This window comes from Peromyscus leucopus, chromosome 4, assembly GCF_004664715.2.
Source record: "Peromyscus leucopus breed LL Stock chromosome 4, UCI_PerLeu_2.1, whole genome shotgun sequence".
In the NCBI taxonomy this organism is placed as follows: domain Eukaryota; kingdom Metazoa; phylum Chordata; class Mammalia; order Rodentia; family Cricetidae; genus Peromyscus; species Peromyscus leucopus.
The window spans coordinates 36,664,836-36,687,459 of record NC_051066.1 but is presented as its reverse complement, the minus strand read 5'-3'; the positions used below and the strand labels follow the sequence as shown (position 1 = coordinate 36,687,459).

The window sequence follows — 22,624 nt, the reverse complement described above, 5'->3', positions numbered from 1 at the left end:
AAATCACACTAGAACCAGCAGAGTAGTGTGGTTTGAATGTCTCAAATTCATATGGTGGTTCAGGAGGAATACACCACATGATTGTGCAAGCGTTCCTTCTAGCCCACGGTTTCAATGATCCTTTGTCAGCTATGATCCAAAAGGATTAAATGGAAAACCCTAATTCATAAGCTTTTATATTTTTTAAAAAAAATTTTTTTTTTTGAGATAGGGTCCCTTATAGCCCAGGCTGGCCTCAAGTTCATTACGTAAGGAAGGATGATCTTGAACTTTCTGATCCTCCTGCCTGCCTCCCAAATTCTAGGATTACAGGTAATGAGCCACCATGGCCAGTTAAAACAGGGTTGGAGGTTGACCCTTGGGTGTTGTACATGCTAGGCAAGCATTCTACCAACTGAGCCACATTGCCACGTGCGGGTACTCAGTGGTTTGATAAAAACCATTTACTGCCCTTGCAGAATGTGAATAATCTCTGTCCGACACGTGCAGACTACATACACGATCTACCCGTTAGTCTTCTGGTAGATGTCTGCATAATCAGGGCATACTAGTATATGATTTACTTGTTCTATGTTATTAGTCACTGTTAATCTCGCCTGTGTTTAATGTGTCAGCTAAACTTTGTTATGACAGGTATGTATGCACAAGGAGAAAGCATAATATACGCAGGGTTCAGCATTCTCCAGGGCTTCCGATAGCCACTGCCAGTCTCCGAGTGTGCCAGGAATAAGCTTTCTGTGGGAGCCCTGAAGATAAGGGAGGCTGCTACATTAAAAGGTGCCTGTGAGGAGGTGATCAAGCCACGAGGGCTCTGACTTAGGGCCTTATTAAAGAGTTGAGGGGGTGTACCCTAAGCTCCCTTGCCTTTCCATTTTCTAACACAGCCACAAAGCTATCGTCTTACCAGACTGCGGGCAATGGAGCGTGGATTAGCTAAGCCTCCGAACTATAATCAGTAAATTCTTAAAATTTATCCCAGTCTTCATTATTTTGTGTAGTAACATGAATGGACTAAGATATACCCATTTAAAATATCTAGACATGACCTGTGGTTTCAGAAGCTGTTGAGTGATAACACATTGGTACATCTACACAAACCCTATCTGGCTATATATGCAAATGGATGGATGTGTTCATGGCACTCTGACTGCCAGACAACAGCTGAATGACCTTCGACTGGTTGTTTAAATCAGTTGACCCTGAACAGTTTCCTATGCAAAAATCAATAAGTTGAATTACAACTGCTCAAATCCTCCCCATTCTAGAATTCAATATAAATTCCCAAACTCTTAACTGATCGACTCCACAGCGAAAGAAGAAAGAAGGCATGCGAAACCCTTAACAGAGTGGTTGGCATGCAGTAACCATGTCCTGAAAGCTAGCGGCTGGTATACAATCAGGACAGCAAGGCTTGGACGTGTTACACACTGCATGCGTGTGAGTGTCTTTGGGGAGGCCTTTTCTGAAGGGGGGCCGGAGAGCACTTTAAAGTCCTATTCTAATCAGCACTGTTAAATCAAAGAAGCCCCAAAATGAAGCAGTAAATGATGAAGCCCTACATGAAAGGATAAGAGGCTCTCCAAGCCGACTGGCTTTGTTTTGTTTTAAATTAGACTTTCAGTGAACTCTTGGCAGCACTGGAGAAGAAATCAAAATTGCTGTGGAGAATTATCGTTCAACACATTTCCTGAAAATTGCTATATCTAAGTTGCAGCTGAGGAAGCGAAGAGCAGCAGGGCTCTCCCTCCGGGGAAAGGCAGCGAGCGAGCGAGCGTCCTGGGGGTGCAAACTGTCCTGGGTTCTGGATGAGGAAAAGGTTATCTGAAACCTCCAGAGCAAAAGCCTCAAACTAGTGGGTCCCAGGGCCGCTGTCTGGCGGCACGCTTTGTTTTGTCTTTGCCTGAATTAGGCTGGCTGTGCTTAGCAATTAGGAGGCCAGAGCGGGAGAGGCCTTCTAGCGTCTGGTGAAAATGTCCAAGGGCCAGCAGTACCGCGCCTGTACCTCCTCTCGGCAACACCGAGGGTATGTCTTTGCACGGCTCCCTGAACTCCTGCACCAGGACAGAGGATCAGAAGCCCCCAGGACTGGCTGGCCTAGCTTCCCACGGCCCAGGCCACCGCATCCGAGCCTAGCCAGGCTTTGGAGCTGGAAGCCCCACCTTTCACATACAAGCCAGGTCATTATCTTAAGGACATGGTTCATCTTTCCAACTTCAGTTTCCTGCACGCAAAACTGGGATATCCGTGACTGTCTCTGCCTCACTGGGCTGCTGGGAGGGTAAACGTGTTATTACCTTCAAAGTGCTTGGAGCTGAGTCTGGCACACAGTTACTGCTCCATCAATATTAGATGCTACTACCTTCTTCTGGCCCCCGGGGGCATGAGAGTTTCAAATTTCTGTCTCAGAACTTTAATATTCCACAGTGATCTGCCAAATTATTTTATGATTTAAAAAGAAACTGCCTACGGTGAAAGTTGTACAGATATAACTTAAGGATAACTAGAGGCGCCAGACACAAAGGGACCAGTGCAGGTCTCCACCGCGTGAGGCACCTAGACTCAGCAAATTCACACCGCCGGAAAGCAGAGAGAGGTTACAGGCACTGGGGCGGGGCAGTGAGGGGATATTGTTTATTAAAGGGCACAGCATTTGTCTTTGAGCTGATGAGAAAATTCTAGAGGCGGATGATGGTGCTTAGAAGAACACAAACTCATTTAATGGCATCAAATAAACTTAGGAAGGATTAAAGAAGAAACTTTATGTCATATATTTTACCATAATTCTTTTTGTTGTTTTTTGCTGAGATGAGTTATAGGCATGCTTTACCACACCATGCCTATAATTCCTTTTGTTTGTTTGGTGGTTTTTGGTTGTTGTTGTTGTTTTGTTTTTTGGGTGGTTTTGGTTTTGGTTTTGGTTTTTCGAGATAGGGTTTCACTGGGAAGCTCTGGCTATCTTGGAACTCGCTCTGTAGACCAGGCTGGCCTCGGACTCAGAGATCCACTGGTCTCTGCCTCCAGAGTGCTGGGATTAAAGGAGTGTGCCACCACCACCCGGCTTGGTTTGCTTTTTCTTGTTGTTATTCTTTTCATTTTTCCTAAGGCAAGGTCTTACTAGGTAGCCTTGGCTGGCCTGGGAATTGCGATGTAGATTAGGCTGGCTTCCAACTCAGAGATCTTTCTGCCTCTGCCTCTTGAGTGCTAGGATTAAAGATGTGAACCATCATATCTCATAATTAAAAAAAAAAATTACTCTAGCCTACATAACTTGATCTGCAGCAATTTGCTGAAATTAAGGTATTACCATTTCCTAAGTGCACTATAAATCTATGTTCTCAAAAACCACATGCCACATATCCCATAATATGTTTGGGGGGGAAGAGCGTTAAGTACTTTAACAGCTGTATTTCACAACAAAAGCCTTCCCTTTGGATTGGGGCTGCCATGGGAAGGAGTCTGTAGCAAACACAGTATGAGGTAAGACCAACCTTTAGTGCCCTCTCAGGGGCAGGACTGGCTGCTCCTTCACTATCGCTATCGGGTGCTAGGGATTCCCCGCTCTCTACTTTCCCGCCAGAAATACACAGCATGGAAGGCTTCCAGCCAGCACCACATACCTGGCGGCTCTGAACTGTGGGATACTGAGCAAACCAGACATACAGTTTTGGTCCATGCCTGTTCTATGATAATATTCAAAGGCACATATACACTCAGAGGTAGTTATAAACAAATACAAGGAAGTCCCAAATCACCTAAATTGGTGTTCTGGGATTACAAGATGTCTCAGTCAGGATTTCTACTGCTGCAACGAAACACCATGACCAAAAGGCAAGTTGGGGAGGAAAGGTTTGATTTGGCTGACACTGCCATATTGCTACCCATCATCGAAGGAAGTCAGGACAGGAAGTCAAGCAGGGCAGGATCCTGGAAGCTGATGAAGAGCTTGCTTCCTCTGGCTTGCTCAGTCAGTCCACCTTCTTATAGAATCCAGGACCAATTAGCCCAGGGATGGCACCACCCCTCATGGGCTGGGCCCTCCCCCATTGATCACTAATTGAGAATATGTGAAAGAAAGAAAGAGAAAGAGAACGAGAAAGAAAGAAAGAAAGAAAGAAAGAAAGAAAGAAAGAAAGAAAGAAAGAAAGAAAGAAAGAAAGAAAGAAAGAAAGAAAGAAAGAGAAAATGTCTCACAGCTAGATCTCATGGAGGCATTTCCTCAGCTGAGACTCCTTCCTCTGATGAATCTAGCTTGTGTCAAGTAGACACACAAAACAGCCAGGACACAAGGGTATAGTATCATGCCCAGATTGCCAAAGGTTTTTGCATTTCTACATGCTATCATTTCCTAAGTTGTGTGGTGGTATTGTGTTCCCCAAAATATTGTGTACTCTAATAAATTTATCTGGGGTCAGAGAACAGACAGCCACTAGATACAAAGGCTAGAAAATGGTGGCACTCACACCTTTAATCCTAGCATTCCAGAGATAGAAATCCCTCTGGATCTCTGTGAGTTCAAGGCCACATTGGAAATAGACAAGCATGGTGACACGCCTTTAATCCCAGAAAGTCAGCCTTTAATCCCAGGGATTGGTGGTAGAAAACAAAAAGATATATAAGGCGTGAGGACCAGAAACTAGAAGATTTTGGCTGGTTAAGCATTCAGGCTTTTGAGCAGTAATTCAGCTGAGACCCATTCCGGATGAGGACTCAGAGGCCTCCAGTCTGAGGAGACAAGACCAGCTGAGGATCCGGCGAGAACTTTCAAGATTCCTGCTACAAAGTTGTCTAGCTATCTTTAAAAAAACAAAAACCCCAACTTAGACTACTTTGAAAACTGAAGCTTACTAATACACATAAACCAGTTATATCCTGTATACATGGTACATACCCACAATTTTCCTGGATCCACCACATATGTTTCTTTCTCTTTTTTTGGACAGGATCTCACTTCATAGCCATGGCTGGCCTGAAACTGGCTCTGTAGAGTAGACTAGTCTTGAACTAACAGAGACCACAAGCCTCGGCCTCTCAAATGATGGGATTAACGTATGTGTCACCATACCAGGCTCAAAACATTCTTTTTGTTTTTGTTGTTGTTTAGTTTTTCCAGTTACTATTTCTCTGGTTATCCTGGAACTCCCTCTGTAGACCAGGCTGGCCTTGAACTCAAAGACCTGCCTGCTTCTGCCTCCAGAGTGCTGGCGTTAAAGGGGTGCGCCACCATGCCCAGTGTGAAACATTTATTTCTTAACACTGACAGAGAGAATCATTGCCCATAATGTTATAATCTTGAATAGGGCTGACTCCAAGGAAAAACTTCTCTGCCCACAGGAATTTCTTAAATAAATCAGTGTCTTTGGGGCATAAACGATTCTTTTAAATACTAGTAAAAGTCAAATGATATGGCACATCGTTTATTTCCTAACTATAGCACAGTGAATGCCTATCCATCTTGGAAATAACCTCTGGCACCTTCATTCCATGGCTGTCTGGTTTGCAGGCACTGAGATCCCAAGTGGCTGTGTACGCTAGAGGAAAAAAAAAATCCTCAAACAGTGATCACTTTTCCCTGTGAAGGCACAAACATGAATAAAAAAATACAATCTAAAAGTTATAAACAGACTAAAAGGAAAATGATCGCAAAGTACCCAATTTATTCTCTAAAATCAATGTGTGCATAAAACAAGTATTTTTAAACTCTACAGAGCGAACAGGGAAAAGACAAGTGTTTTAAAATTGATTGAAATACATCCTCCAGCAAAATTACTGCCATTTAAGACTTGACATCCATCTACAAGAAGAAAATAAAGTGTGTGTGTGTGTGTGTGTGTGTGTGTGTGTGTGTGTGTGAGAGAGAGAGAGAGAGAGAGAGAGAGAGAGAGAGAGAGAGAGAGAGAGAGAGAGAGAGAGAGAGGGAAATCTGACCTTTTTGCCCAGGCTGCAAATATTGTCAAATGTTTACTAAACAATGATGAGAAGCAGTGAGCAGACAGGAGAGAGCGAGCCCAGATCCCTGCCATTAGGGTCAATAGGTCCTTCCCACTATGAAGGCTGAAGTTCTAAGACACAGCATCTCAGGACAGGACCTTATTTAGGGAGAGAAAACTGATACAGAGATGATCAAGGAGGTCCTTAGAGTGGACCCTAAATCTCACGTGACTGTTATCTTCATAAAAGTGGGAATGTACACATAGGTACAGACGCAGGGAGGAAGCAAGGCGGTCGGTCACCTAGAAACCAGAAACCAGAGAGGCTTGGAACAGATCCTTCTTTTTCTGCTGGCCTCAGGGGGAAACTGCCCTGCCTATACCTTGATTCTGGAGCTCTGTCTCTGACAACTAAGTAACTTTCTGTTGTGAAAGCACAGTTTGTGGCATTCAGCTGCAGCTGTATGCTTGCAGGCCCTGGGTTTTAGCTCCAGCTGGCAAGTCACTGTGTATGACTGTTCTAATACAGAGTCTATGCAGCCCAGTCCACGGGTGCCTCCCCTATCAGAGGGTTAAGACAGTGTCCACAAGGCATCCCAGATCCATAAGCCTCAGTGCGGTTGTGAGCACAGTTTCAGTCTCAAACTCTCTGTCCTTTCCTGCAAAGATCTTACCACCTCAGTGGCACGGCAACAAACAGGGCTTTGAGATTTCCCACACTGCTATAAACCATGACAAATGATGGGTTAAAACAGAAAGTACGAAATACTCTGCTTACCAGTCAACAACAACAAAAACTAAGTCAATTCTTAGGACAGGATTTTCCCCAAGATCAGTGGCAAGTTTGTGAAGTTTAGACCCTTTAGGACGGGTTATCTGTCTCTCCCTCTCAGGGGACCCTTTTACTGCAGAAAGATGACGTAATGCCCTGATCTGCCCACCAAACAATATAGCATGCCTTCAATGTGTCAGCCCATTTCATCTCCCTAAATACATAATTGATTTTCAACATTTTATGCTCCAGTTACCACCCCAAAGCAGACTGGGACAAATTCATATTTCAACTGCTTCCCCCTTTAAAGTACAAAGGGAGAGTGATCGGAACAAGTAATAAATTGTTTCGAGTTTTTCTTGGGGGAGTGATTTGCTCATGACCTTTGGTTTCTCTGTTACTCACTTACACATCCCTCATGCATGGACCATGGCTACAACATGCAGACAACCTGGCTACAGAGAAATCACCAACAGCAGCAGAAGTGGTTTTTTATTTAAACACTGAAAGTAAAATAGTCACTGACATTCCTCAGGAAACAGAATTAGGACCAATGTCAAATAAAAATTAAGTTTAAACTTGCCTTCAGAAAAAAAAAAAAACTAGAGCTATATATTTGGGTCATTTTATTTTTAACCACAGTCTCCTAAATGACCTGAATATCCCAACATCCATTCTAAATGACAAGTTTTGTAATTCTTATGAATAATTTAGTTGGGCAAACTTGCTTTACTTGCTGTTGAATAAAAATGTTCCTTCAGAAATTGACAAACCAGTTGTCCACAATATATTTTTGTCTGAATTTTTTCCATTCATATTAGAAAATAAAATTGAAGGAAGAAGGTACCTTAAAACTGGATTTCTGACATGGTGAAGACTTCAACAACCACCACATCAGGAAATACCAAGGCAACTTAATATCCTCAAAGCATGCATTTGCATGCAGGGACAGAGAGAGATTGCTAGCAGTATAACCACATATAAGGACTTTTTCCCAGTGTCTGAGATCAAATCCAGGGCCTCACACATGATAGACAAGCAGGACCCCACAGCTGCATCCTCAGGGCCGGGACTTTCCGAAAATACTAAATAAGACACACCAGAATATTTACTTTGCCTTCTACTAGACAGAAACCATAGCAGCAGCAGCCCTGACAGTGGCTATGGGGTGAAGGTTTTGGGTCATTGTTTTAATCCACCTTCCCTTTTACAAAAGCTTGTATCTCTGGTCCAAGGTATCATTTACCCAGAATGATGTTGGCTTTGGGAAACAGAAGAGGATTTGTTACTGGGAACTGGAGTCAGTGTGGTTCCTGTTTCTTTCATAGAGAGAGCGCCCTACTAGCTCACCATCTGGGTCTCTTTCTGGGGCCCCACTTCTAGAAGCCACAGTAACTTACTAATTCATGAAGCATGGGAACAAACACCGAGAAGTGGGCGGAAGCCTGTCCCTCCCTGGCTGCCAAGCTCTCTCCTAAAGCACACACTGGAAGTTCTGGTACAGCGTGTGGTGATGTGAGAACAGCCTCCATGGAGAGGCACAATGATGGTCCCGCATGGGCAGCGAGCAGCCAGGCAAGTCTGCCTATAGTGGAATTCACCTGGTTGGCAAAGCCCACTGCTGGGACACATAGAATTTACACGTGTCCTCCAAAGGTTGTGCTGGAAACCTAATCCCAAAATCCTCATGCTAATGCCGTTTGGAGGAGGAGCTTCTGGAAACTAAATTAGGATTAGATGAGGTCATCAGGGTGGAGACTTTAATGATAGCATGTGAGAGATTGTCATAAAAAGAAGAGAGACCCAAACTGGCTGGCTTGCGTGAGATACTCTTTGCTATGTTTTTTTTCTTTAAAGATGTTCTAAATTTTGTATTCTGATTTACATACATGTATGTATGTATGTACATGAGCCTGCTTGTCTCTGTGTGTACCGAATGCATGCACTGCCTGCAGAGGCTAGAAGAGGTCGTTAGAACTCTTGGAAGTGAAGTTACAAGCAGTTAGGAGCTGCCTGAGGTGGGTGCTGGGAACCGAACCCGGGTCCCCTCCAAGAGCAGCAAGTGCTCCCAACCACTGTGCCATTCCCCAGCCCCAGTCTTTGCTGGGTTATGCTGCCGCCAAGGGGCCCTCACCAGATGCCAGGCAGATGCTTAAAAGCCATGCCCTGGACTGACTAGCCTCGGGAACCCTGAGCCGAATGAACTTATTTATAAGTTGTCCAGTCTTGAGCATTTTGTTATTGTAACAGAAAACCAACCAAGACAAGATAATTAAAATAATAATTACACTAAATTAAGGCACATTCTTCATCTGTATCTCTATCCATTAAAAATTTCAAAAACCATAATGTGAATTCAGTATGCCTTTCCCCCGCTTTTATCTCAGAACTGGTTCAGAACTTCAAAAGAGAAAACTAGACTAGCATTTATTGTTCCTATATCATCACCTGCCCCCGCCACCAAAAAAAAAAGAGTATAAGGTAGTATTCAAGATCTTGAAATCTTTGGAAATTTGACTTTAGTCTGGGAGTGTATCTCAGCAGTAAGATGCTTGCCCAGCATGAACAGGACTCAAGTTTCACCCTCAACACTGCAAACATAAATAAAAATAAATGGCTTTACATTTATTTTACTTCTAAGCCATCTGTGAGAAAACAGAAAAAATTAAACAGAGTAATTTAGTCCCTAAAACACTGACTCTTGAATCCATACTGACAAGGAGTCACTGGTACCTTCATTATGACCATGATGACCATGTCTCAATGTGTCCCACTCAGGCACTTCCTAGTGAACTTGTCTGTGCCTGTAAGATGGGAACAGGGTTATCCCTACCTCACTGGTATCACAGAAAGCAAGGGACACACAGATCTGCAGAACTGCCACACTTAAAGCGGCTGGAACACACAGAGGGGGCCACTCAATAAAGCAGGCGGTGCTCAGTCCTCTCCTAGCCCCATCTATTCAGAACGGATGCATCCATTCAGAACCAGCAGGGGGTTCGGAGATTATCCCAGTAAGCCTTTCTTCCTTTTGGGGGTGAAAGAATTGGGATCTAGTATGAACAAATGATCTGCCAGACATCACTCACAGATCTTTGTTTAAGCCCTTCATTACTACAAGCACACAATTCTTAAATGTCATCTCCTTCCTTGAAATAGGATTTGGGAGATTATAATCTGTAAATTGAAGTCCTTCTTTACTGTACGGACAATGGAGAGGCTGAGCCCCTGCTGGGCTCTCAGGGCGCCCCCTTCAAAGGATGAGGCTGGGCATGCTGGCCCTGTCCCACTGAGAAATCAACATAAATTGGTCCTGACTCAACCCTTCAGTGAGGCCTCCTCCTCGCTCAAGGACACCCAGCAATCTCAAATCCTAATTTTATCAGTTTGTACCGCTGTCACCTCTAAGATTTCTCAACTACGTGGTCTCCCCTTCTAAACCACAAACACACCGTCTTGTTATAAAGTTGGCTAACTCTTTCTTATTCAGAAGTAAGGGTAGGAATGGTAAGTGCCTCTAAATGCTCTAAGGCATCATTCAGGAAGGGTTCTCCAGAATTTAATATAGCTCTGCACAGCTCATCTTTCACGTAGTTCCTGACGGAATGGAAGGTGTCTGTGTTTGCAATTACTTCTGGTAATTGATTATCTGTACACCCCCCCCCCCCCGTTTCCTGAAGATGCTCTTTTCTAATTTGCTGTGAAAAACTTCTGCTGGAATTACTCAAACAACGCTTAACTATTTTATTTGTGGATAGTCTATAAAACCCCATGGCTACCGAAATGTTGTCCGAGTCCACCTTCTTTTCAGATCTGAGCACTCTGTTCTACCTACTTTCAAATGAAGGTAGAGCTTCGGGCAATCTGTCATTTATCACCCCGCCTGCTTTTATTCCTTTAAGTAACAACAGTCTGAATTCCTAATCTGCCTGATAGCACCACCTTTATTTCAAGTTACACCCGGTCCCTAACAGGTAACCAACCAGGCGGACAAGCATCACACCACACGCTGACCACACACGGGTCTGAGGTGGCTCCTGGTGCTTCAGGGCTAACTTCCTACAAGTTCTGCTATAGCGGGTTTTTTTCCCCCACGCCACAGAGGCCGCTCTCCCCTCACGGTTCTAATCAGGCCATCTTCTGAACTCCAGAAACCAGCAATGCTTTTAGGATGGTGGTTTGAATGAGAATGTCTCCGTAAAGTGTTTGAATACTTGGTCCCCAGGTGGTGGCACCTTTGGGTAAATTTAGGAGATGTGGCCTTACTGGAGAAAATGGATCCCTGGGGGGCAGGCTTTGAGGGTTTCTGTTTTTGGTTTGGTTTGGGTGGTTTCTCTGGGTAACAGTCCTGGTGTTAAGTTCCAACCCCAGTGTGGACTTTCTACATCGGGCTTGCAGTTCAGGATGTGAGCCCTCAGCTTCCTGCTCCTGCCACCATGCTCTGTCCTGGTGGACTCTAAACTTCTGGAACTGTAAGCCCAAATAAACCCTCCCTTCTTCAAGTTGTCTTGGTCATGGTGCCTTATCACAGTACTAGAAAGGTAACTAATAAACACAAGCTCACAATGTTTGCTGTGGGAGACTCGGACTAGCTGACCAGCAAACATGCCACAAGAATTAAGCAAGCACCCCTGCAGCCTGCCTCCCCAGTTCGCAGCCTCCATCCACTCAAAATTCACCAAGCCCGAGTCCAGTACTTTCACCTCATTTCCAACTCCCGATGGTTGGCTTGGCTTCCTTCCCACTCCATTCAAACCTATTCTTCTCAAAGAATTGAAAGACCATCAATCGATTCTGCATGCCTTCTGTAGGAACTACGCTCTGTGGTCCAGCATCCTGCACCACCAGCTACGAGAAAGTGATCTGATCATTCTAATGGGATAGACAGCTTCAATCCTCAGGAGTCTGGTTCGTGATACCTCAGCAACGTTCTTAGACAGATGGTGAGGGAGTTATACCCCCCAGCTTTCTGGTTGACTCTCCACCCAGCCTACTCTCAATCTGCTTGACAGTGTACCTCTCTGTCGACTTCTCATCCACACACCACTCCAGAAACTAGCAAACCCTCCCTCAAAAAGTGCTGTGTGCTTCCTCTTCTGGATCACTGTCGTTCTCAACCAGATGTCTCCACAGTAGAGGGTAGGAGGTGCTCTCCAAGGGTACCTAAAGGAATTAGTAGAATTCCTAACTGTGTTTACTTCCCTCATCTTTTGTTTCTATTTATTATTCCATTTACATAGTATCTTAAATACAAACCACTTGTCACTAAGTAAATATGTGACTATAATTTATACCTATACAAATGTTGCAGGTGTGAGAAAGGATTTTACTGATGTTGAGAATGTTTCAAGGCTACTGGCCTAGCCAGTCACAGTGGCATGCACCAACAGACCCAGGTATTTGGAAAGCTGATGCAGGAGAAATTACTTGAATCCAGGAGTTGGAGATTACCATGGGCAAACAAATTAGCAAAATCTTGCCTCTTTAAAAGTAAAATATAGCCGGACAGTGGTGGTGCACACCTTTAATCCCAGCACTTGGGAGGCAGAGGCAAGAGGATCTCTGAGTTTGAGGCCAGCCTGGTCTACAGAGTGAGTTCCAAGACAACCAGGGCTACACAGAGAAACACTGTATCGAAAAATAATAATAATGATAATATAAATGCTACAGGACAAATAGTAACACTTTTGTCCCTAAATTTACTTGGTGCTTTTATTAGTTACTTTTCTGTTGCTCTGATAAGACACCATGACCAACAGCAACCTACAGAAGGAAGTTTATTCTAGCTTAAAGTTTCAGAGGACTAAGAGCCTCCACAGCAGAGGAGAGGCGGGGCAGTAAGCCGCAGGTATGGTGACCAGAGCAGGAAGCAGAGATCGAATCTCTGACCACAGACATCAAGTAGAAAGAGGGGGAAATGGAGTGAGCTATAAGCTCCCAAAGCCCACCCCAGTGACATACTTCTCCAGAAGCCCTGCACCAGCTCCACCAAAGGGCCACCAACCGGGAACCAAGTTCTCAGATTCCTGAACCTATGAGAGACGCTTCTTATTCAAATCACCATAGTGCTCCATTGACAAAGCCAAATAAACCACTGTATGAGAGGTGGGGTCATAAAACGTCTTGTGTCCATACAATTTAGACAGTGACACAACACTGTTACTCCTAAAATCTTATGCCACTCCTGGTGTTCCTATTATAGAGTTAAAATTACTTTCATTCAGGCCTACTCTTGGAAACACAGACAGACACACAGACACAGACACAGACACACACACACACACCAGGCGTCGGCTAGAAAAACGGCTCAGCAGTGAAGAGCAATCATTGTTCTTACACAGGACCCAGGTTCAGTTCTCAGCACCCACACAGTGGCTAACAACCATCTGTAACTCTAGTTCTCGGGGATCCAATGCCCCTCTGACCTCCAAGGGTTGCTGCATGTATATGGTGCACATACACACATACTCAGACACACATAAATATTTCAAACATATATATAAAATTTCAAAATCAAAATAATCAGAGAAACAGCTCTTAAAAATCAATGACATTAAGGACAAAGTTTCAAACTCCTGAATGTAGAACTTATAAAATATGTGAATTTTCCTAAGTTCTTTCTCATTTAATGCTTTTGACACTTCAAATACATAAAATTGTACTTATTTGTTCTAGAAAAGATTAGGATTTCTTAATAGCTGGGGGAAACTATTTTTTAAAGATTTACTTATTTTATAGGTATGTGTGGTGAGTGTGAGCACCATGTTCGTACAGGTAAACTTGGGAGGCTGCAAGAAGGCATTGCCCTCTGGAACTGGAGTTACAGGCAGTTATGAGCCGCCTGACATGAACCAAATACGTGTCCTCTCTGCAAGAGCAGCAAGTGTTCCTAACCACTGAGCCATCTCTCCAACCCCAGAAAAACACTTTTATAAAACCTAAAATGTTATAAACCTCAGGACTCTTCTATACTCAATATTGATTATTTTAGAGTCTTTCCCTTTCTTAAAATTTATTCTTATTATTTTTTAATTATGTGTCTATGTGGTGTGGGGAGGATATTTGCACATGAGTGCAGACTGACTCCCTCGAAGTCCAGAAAACAGCGTCAGATCCCTGGTAGCTGGAACTACAAGCAGGTGTATAAGCCGCATGTAGGTCCTGGGAACCTAACAGGGGTCTCTAAGGTCAGCAGGTGTTCTTAACCTCAAAACCATTTCTCCAGCCCCTCAATATTGTTGTTAGTGAAGAGGTTCGGAAGCCATTATCTCCTGATACTCTGCCTACCATTTCTTAAGGCACCCAGTTTTTAACTGTGCGGCTTTGAACAGATCAGGCAATGTGTCCCCCGTGTACAAATAACTCATCTATATTAAATTCATTCTATACACCAGGAATGTTCTAGGCTGAGAGAACATACAGGCATGAAAACAACAACAACAAAATCCTCTTGCAAAGGCACAGAAGGTTAAGTCTTTATAATATTAGTCCCCGCCCCCGCCCCCCCCCCAGGAGGGGCTGGAATCCAACCCAGAGCCTCACCCAGGCAAGGTAAGTATTTTACCACCGAGTTATAACCGCAGCCCCAAAATTAGCATATAATTATTTTACAAAATGAAGGACTACTTCAGTAACTGTTACTCCACTCCCGTTTGAAAGGCAAGTTTTATCTGGCCTCTAAATGTGTCTTAGCTGATGAAAAGAAGACAAACTACTGAAGAAAACAGGACCCGAGTGAGGAGGCCAGAGACCCTCTATCTCTCCTTGCAGCAAAGCTCCCCAGATCCTGCCAGCCGCCGGGGGTAAACATCACAGCCAGAAACAAGGCCTGGCCAATGACTCTTTGATGGACAGCATCCCACCGAGTTCTGTCTGGATCCTCAGAAGGCTGTTCAGTGATGCTGATGAAGCTCTGTTTACACCTGGAGGTTACAGCTGACGGACCTTACCGCGGAGAACCTGACAGCTGCAAAATTCAACTGCAGTGCAACTTAATCCCTCCGATACCGCTCATTTCCAGGCTGCCCTTGCAGGACCTGCCATGAACCATCTTTTTATTTATTCTAAATGATTACATAATCACAGGACCATTGTTTCGCTGCTCAGCCAGCCCACCTCCCAGCACAGAATTGAAAAGCCACCAACCAGGAGGATGAATGACTCCCGCTGGGTCCAAAGAAAACACATGAAGGAAAATGATAACGGCGACTCTCAGGGGGGTACTTCCCTCATAAACAGCTGAGGCCCCCTTCATAAACACCTCACTCAATCCAAGGACCTGAGACATCTTAGCACCTGTACCCCAAATAGCACGGGCCACCACTGAAGACATGCCTCAGGCATTTCAGGTTACAGTCTCAAAAATGTTGAGGAGCCGGTCCCATCCAATCCCTAATAGATTCATTTCACACTATTCTGCCAAAAAGAAAGAACACCTGTGACGAAAGGTCTCAGTCTGTCTACAAAGTGGGAAGGTTGGCCATGGTCTGGCAGCAGAGCAATACTCAGGCCGCCGCCTCCGCCACCTCCTCCTCCTCCTCCTCCTCCTCCTCCTCCTCCTCCTCCTCCTCCTCCTCCTCCTCCTCCTCCTCTCCTCCATCCATGCCTCTCCATCCAGTATCACATTCCTGACTGTAGACTCAGTGGGTCCTCAGCTGCCCCCGGAGAAGGAGACAGGAAGGAGGTACACTTGGGAGGAGCATGAGAAAGGGGAACAGGCTAAGCTGCTCTTTAGATCCATCCCGCCCAGCCACAGGTCCCAGTCTGGGAGGAATCTGCTAGCAAGTGGGGATCTGTAGGTAGCACAGCCTGCCACACACACTCATGATGACCTGGAGTCCCCTCCTGTACCCTCCGACAGTTCTATTGCGCCACCCAGTCACTGGAGGCCAGGCTCTGCCACCACACTTTCAACCACGTGGTCTCATCACTAGGCCTCCTCCCACCTCTCTCTTCTCATCATGCATTCTTCTTACTTACCACTCCCACCCCTCACACAGCTTCCAGAATCTTCTTTCTGCTTTTTCAGTTCCCTGAGTAGAGGCAGGGGGATCCAACAGCACCAGCTTTCCACTTTCTAAATGTGCGGCCCTGGGCAAGTTGTCTAATCCCTTTAAACTCCGGACCCTCGTCGGTGCAGCAGAGCTGACCTCATCCCTCAAAAGAGGGATTAAATGAAAGCAATGCATAGAGCGCTTAGCAAAATCCCTAGCATTCATTCACATATTTGCTAAGTGCCCACTTGGCAAAGGAAAAGGTTTTGGTAACTGGCGATGGCTATATTCCCTCCCTCCGCTACCTTGCTTCTTAGGATGGTAAAAACAGAAACATTTCACCATTTGGAAGGCTACCGTGAGTTCAGTGGTAGAGATGCACAGGCACATGGTTCTTAGCCGTCGCTGCCAGCAAGGTCTGAACAGAACTCTTCCCTCGCCCTGCCGCGAGAACGCGGCTCTCTGGGCATGAACGCGCCTGCTCAGCTAAGGAAGCATCGGCTCAAACACGGTTCTGGACAAATGGAACCTGTCCAGTCCGTTTCCCCTCTCGCCGCCTGTCCTTTGGTGCTCCCCTGCACATGGTCACACCACCCTCCACCCCAACTCTCAGCGGACACCTACCTACTTCTGGTAACTTCTCATTCACGGAGGAAACGCGGTACGGCGGTCCTTAGGTCACAGTTCTCTCTCCTGTCTTCTTCCTGTACGTTTGTGCCCGGCAGTCGGCCCCTAAGGGAAAAGAACACCGGGGACAGTCTGGATTAGAATCCCAACTCCATTTTCTGACTCACCATGTGGCCTGGAGCAACGTCTTCCCCTCCCCGGGCCTCAATGCCTCCTCTGTAGATGGGGATCAGCCTTTCGTGGCGCTGTTGTCCTAGCGCACACTTGAAAGCACTTAGCCGTGTCCAGCACACGCAGTGACAGCAGCCGTCATTCATCACAGCCACCTCCGGCTCCCGAATCCAGGCTTTAGCAGGCCCACGTCATGGTCACCAGTGTCGTGCCATGCTTGTGTTCCGGTCCTTCCAGCCAGCACAGAGCCCCCCTCCCAAGGTCCTGGCCCTTTGGTGGCACTTCAGTGTGTCCTCTTCTTCACACCCGGGCCTCCCAGAATCCATCACTCGTCATCCACCTCTGTCCTTTAGCCACTCTCCTTATTCTGCAGTCTTCTTCACTGGGCACAAGGTGGGACTCAGACTAGGCCTCAGCTTCTCCACTACATTCCAAGCCAAAATGACTTCCGAGAGAAGCCCTGCCATAGCCCAGAATGCTAGAGCCATGGAATCCTCAGACCCAGAAAGGTCCTCAAAAGAGGGAAAAAAGGCCCCTCCAATTGCCTTCGACAAGCGCTCCACACTCTCATCTCTCCCTCCCACTCCACGCAGAAAACCAAAGCCAGCAAACTTGATAGGCTAACCCCCACCTCCCCGCCGCTCTGTTCCTCAGCCACAGGACTCCCCAGCTTTCCACTTTGACTCCAAAACCACCTTCCCTGAGTCCCCTTTCTGGGTCTCAACCATTGTACACTCCGTTCGATCCCCATGTAGACAAGTACACCAGCCATTTACAACCCATGCCTGTCTGGGCTCCCTCTGGGCTAGCTCACATCTCACTCTGGGTGTCTCCCTCTGCCAAACCCCCATCCCTCACCTAGGCATTCCCTTGAGATACAATACAAAAACCGCCTCCTCCAAGAAGTCTGTCCTCCTGCCTCTACCCGGCTGCACCCCTCCAAGAACACTATTTTCTACTGAAGGCATCTCTCTACCAGGACACAGAGCTACACCTGGCACAGGGTGCCAATGACTACTGAATAAATAAACCAAGAAGTACTACAGACCCTGCTTTCTGCTCCAATATACTTTATTGAGATATTTCATTAAAAACTTCAATTAGCCGGGTGGCGGCGCACACCTTTAATCCCAACACTCAGGAGGCAGAGGCAGGCAGATCTTTGTGAGTTTGAGGCCAGCCTGGTCTACAGAGCGAGATCCAGGAAAGGCGCAAAGCTAACCCTGTCTCGAAAAACCAAACCAAAAAAAAAACTTCAATTATGACTCACAAGCCCACCACTTACATATGATGCTGTACTTAAAATACAATATTATTGTCTTTCTCTGAACTCAATCCCCTGCCCTTGCCTTCCCAGAACAAATATATTCCTTTGATTGGGGGGTGGGGGGGAGACCAGAAACAAAAACACTACTTCCTCCTCAACAAAAACCAGAAATAGCAAAGCAGCTTATAAAAAGTGCCCAGCTGACACTGGCTTAGGGGTAAGAGGCAGTTGTGCGAGCCTGAGGAGAAAGGGAAGTTTACTTTGGAGGACTAGGGAGCGGAGGGCGGGGAGTGGACACCAACAACGTTCACAGGCTACACAAGAAAGCTGAACAAAATCATAAAGCTCAGGGCGGTTTCTAAGGCAAAGGGAGGAAAGCAAGCAGCCAACGGCACTGGAAATTCCCTTCCTTTGTCTAGTTACCTCTGGTATGGCTACCACACCACCAATCTCTCAATGGTCACTTACGACAATTTCATTTATAGGGAATGATTTCCAAGGGCCCAGGGAGCTGCAGATGGTACCCCGGGGGCCCATCTGTTTGAGGATGAAAGCTCACCACACGCCATTACATCACTCTGACCTTCCTCAGCAACTTCCTACCGGACAAAATCGAGATGTTTGCTCAGTCAACAAGATATTTGTGCTCGTCCCCAGCCTCAGGCTTTGGTTCCTGATTAGTTTGGAAGTCATTATGCATCCACACTGAATAGGGCCACTGTTAGCAGCTGGAAGGCCATCATCCTCCGGGCACAGCCCCAGCTCTGTGGGCTTTGGGGGTGACTGCTGTCCTTTCTGCATAACTGCACTCTCTGATGGATCACCCTCCTGGCCCCTTCCAGGGCTAAAGCTGCTCTCCTTGGCATCCGCTTTCCTCGGGCGACCCCTGGAAAGGGAAGAAGGATGTCGGGAGGCTTCAGGCTCTCCTCAGGTAAATGCTCTACCACAACACATCCCAACTCGGGCACATCACTGCCCCAGCCTGGCCTCTCACCCCACACAATGCCCTCCAGCCGCCCTGACAGTTATAGGTATAGCTACTATTTCCTGGACACTCACAGGCTCCAGAGCGTTCCAGGGTCCACAGATACAGCTGCATGGCAGTCGAACATGCTCAGGTGATCACACACACACACCTTTCATCACTCTACGACATGAAAAACAAAACCTACATCCTCTAACTCTTCATCTTCCTCCACATTCTATAAGGACACAACCACAGATGTAGTGTCAACTGTGAAGTGCCCGGTACCTGCTGGACAGCCACCTTGGGAAGCTAGGGAAGAGGAAGAGGATTGGTGGGATTGGGAGGGGGAACAAATCGGGGGTTGAATGAGATCAAATGCGTTGCATATATGGAAATGTCATAATGGAGCCCATGATCCTGTATAAATAATGTGCTAATAAAAACGTTCTGAAGAAGAACTTATTCTTTAAACAGGCTGGGGTGTATGGGGGGAGGCATATGCACTGATGTTTGCCACTTTGAAGTACTTTCTAAAATAAGATGGATTAACGGGCAGGTATACAGTAAGCCGAGATAGTAAAACCACAGATGTAGAATGGAGATAATGGGGAAATCACTGTTCATTTCAGGTTTCCCTCATTTGAATGTCTCGTAACAAACATCTGGGTTACTCTCGCTTCCACTAACATCCCTCTGTTCTAGGCTCCTGGTCCAGGGTCCCACATTGTAGCTACCTGGCCTCTGTCTCCTTGGCCTCCTCTGGTATCTTACAGTTTTCTTTATTTCATTGTTGTTGGTTTTTTCCCATCCTTAATGGTGATGAGGAGTCCTGGTCAAGCATTTTGCAAAATGTTCCTCAATGGGTTTTGTCTGGCTTCCCCACCCCCACCCCCACCCCCAACCCCCACAAAAGCTACTTAGAAAAAAAAAAAGTCTTATATGAAAATGTATACAACCCAATCCTACACCATAGTCAGAGCTGCCCTTTGGGGAGGTATGTGGACTCCTCTGCGGAACGGCCACTGGGAGGACTCTTCCCAAGGCTTCTAACATGATGCTCTTGCCTTGTGTGACGACCGTTCCAATGTTAGTCTGTGGCCCGCCAGCTGCCATCTCCACAGGCTCAATCACAAGATTCACAAAGGAACCAGAGCCCCAGAGTATTCCTTGTACACGTCTGCCACCACTTAACTTCAGGGATAACTTCTTGTCCATAAATTTCTTCAGCTCGGGAGGGTGGGCTAGCTCACGGCAACTCCTCGGCAGGCTCGGCTGGTGGTAAAGAGGTAGGCCTGTCTGACTTTTTTTTTTTAATAGCTATCATCGGGCTGCAGGTTTAGGGAGAGATCAGGTTAAGGTCCCACCATCACTGTCCGCCCACACTGTCACAGGATGGCTACCGACCAGGTTAGCTTTGACTGCTCCGCGAAGTGACAGCCGCTGTAAACTTACTTCGCCCTTCCCATACTCTACCCTGGGGAAGAGTCACAAAACTCAACCTCAGTTTACCCTCGGCGAGCTGGAGGGCGTGCAAACTTCAGCTTTAGGCTCCGGGAGGAAAAGGTATCTACAGAAACTATTTGAAATTCTTCTGCACAAAAGAGGTTTCCTGTCTTAGCACAAATTTCATGTCATGTGAATATACATATTATGCTTTGGATTATTATGCAGTACCACACTATTTATTCTGTTGCTAAAGTTAGCTCTGGCTATTAAGAGCTCCTTGAGGTTGGCTCCTTCCTCCCTTCGACATGCCCACATCCTTTGTTTTTTGAGCACTTCCTTATTTTCTGGCCACACAAGATGCTCCAGACCTATAATTACGCCTTTCTCCAAGGAGTCCGGGTCACCGGACAATGGCACCCCTAGAGTGAAGATATAGGTGTGCTTGTTGCTATGGTGTGGCGTGGCTGCTAGGCCCTCATCACTCCTGCGTGTGTACCAGCTCATTACACACATTTACACACATTTACTTACCAACTCTATCTGGATCAGTACTTAGCTAAACCCAAGTCCACACCTAGGTCTCCGACTCTAATCCCTCCCAACAAGGAACATCCCAGCCTTCTCTCTTGCTTACTTCACCATCTCTTAACCCATGCACAGGAAACCGAACTCCAGAACTGCTAACCCATACCCCATGAGAAACTTCACCAACTATAGATCAACGTGTTTTCCTTTTTTTAATTTTTTTTTTTTTTGGCCTTTAGATTGATACTCAAAACACCATTTTTCAAGGTGGACTAGGTCCCTATGCCTTGTGTCCCAAATCTCCACTGTCACTGTCACACAGCTAGACTCATCCATCACATCCTGCACCTCAGCACGCACGCACGCACGCACGCACGCACGCACGCACGCACGCCACATTCACAGACAGCTACCGTCTGATCTGAATACACTGGAATTCTACTGTGCCTAATCAACTAGAGTGCTTATGTCCAACACTCCTGGAGGCACATATGTCATGCTTTACCCTTAATGCTAGGATTCTTAGACCTGAGCGGCTCACCCAGCACCTAGCTCAGTTCTGGAACGCAGAGACTGCTCGGATATTAAAAAGATGAACAAGCTATAAAGATTTAGTCATTTTATGTTAATTCAATGCAGTTTAATGGTTGGAAGATATTCCACAAAACTTGAAGGACAATTTTCTTCACAAGGTTACCTAAAATTCAGTAGTAATAGTTATAAATTTAATGTTATTCCTAACAGACTACAAAGCAAATTACATACAACTGCTGGGAATCATTTGAATACATATTGGCATGTGATAAAAATATACCACACTTGTGTATTAAAAAAAAAAATACATAGCCAAATAACAAAAAAAGAACGGCATGCCATTTAGCATATGTCTGTGAAAAGAAAAGCATCAAAGGACACACAAAGTTATTTTTAAATTCCTTTTTTTTTCCTCCTTAAAGTTAAGGAGCCTGTTTGCTATGTGGAAAACCATACAGGACACTCTTCTAAGACATGGAGTAGTGATCTCAACAAAGAGTAAAACTAGCTCAGCGTTGCACGCCTTTAATCCCAGCACTGGGGAGGCAGAGGCAGGAGGATCTCTGTGAGGCCAGCCTGGTCTACAGAGCAAGTTCCAGGCCAGTCTGGGCTACATAGAGAGACTTTGACTAAAAACAAAACAAAACACAAGACAACTAGAATCCGCAGCTGTGTCCTAACTCGGAACAGTTTCCAGGGCAAGGCTATGGGCATGGTACAAAGAACAAAGGTCCAAGGGACATCCCTCAGGTCCGCTGTCACCCAGGAGGAACACCTCAAAGGCAGGGCAGGTGGGCAACACTGTTTCCTACAGAGAGCAAGGGTAGAACCGGGGGACTGTCTGGAGAGTGTGTGCAGACGTGGAGTTTAAAGGGCAGGGAAGATTTCAATGAAGGCAGGGAAGGGAAGTATCCCTCTGCCTAGAAGATACCTCACTATCCACTCCATGAAGAAGATCCTGGGCCCCAACATCAACAGGAAGTCCTCCTTCCGGCCACGCCCAGGGAGGAGAGAAAAGATCACCTGTGGGTATCTGCCTCCTGAGTACCTAATAATACACTGGAATTTACACCCCATCTTTACAGAAAGTGCTTTGGAACAGAAACTGCTCCAGTACACAGGAATCTTCCACTCTGCTGAAGGCTTCATGGGAGTAAAGCCTGCCGCTCACTTTCAAGTCATTTTCAGTGTAGAACACTGAGCCGGGTAGACAACCACCTCCCGTCCCAGATCACACAAGGCTCGAGAGAAACACAGGCCGACCTTCTCCAGACATTGTGTGGCGACTCTTGCAGTTGTGAGGGCTTGGGAAGAATTAGTATGTTCTAAACACTTAGCTAGACCAGGCAGCGTGTTACACATGCCATCTCCTTCACCTCATAACCAGCAAGGAAT

General features: G+C 46.0%; 1 protein-coding gene across 5 annotated transcripts in view; it reads right to left on the bottom strand.

Annotated features, from left to right (window-relative positions):
• Tanc1 (tetratricopeptide repeat, ankyrin repeat and coiled-coil containing 1) overlaps nt 1-22,624 on the bottom strand; it is a 226,937-nt gene that overhangs the window by 176,387 nt on the left and 27,926 nt on the right. For 4 of the 5 annotated variants that reach the window (XM_028871438.2, XM_028871733.2, XM_028871656.2 and 1 more), the window contains exon 2: nt 16,317-16,424. The gene's annotated coding sequence lies outside the window, so the exon portion shown is untranslated. The remainder of the gene's footprint in view (nt 1-16,316; nt 16,425-22,624) is intronic. The other variant, XM_028871597.2, reaches the window with a different exon arrangement.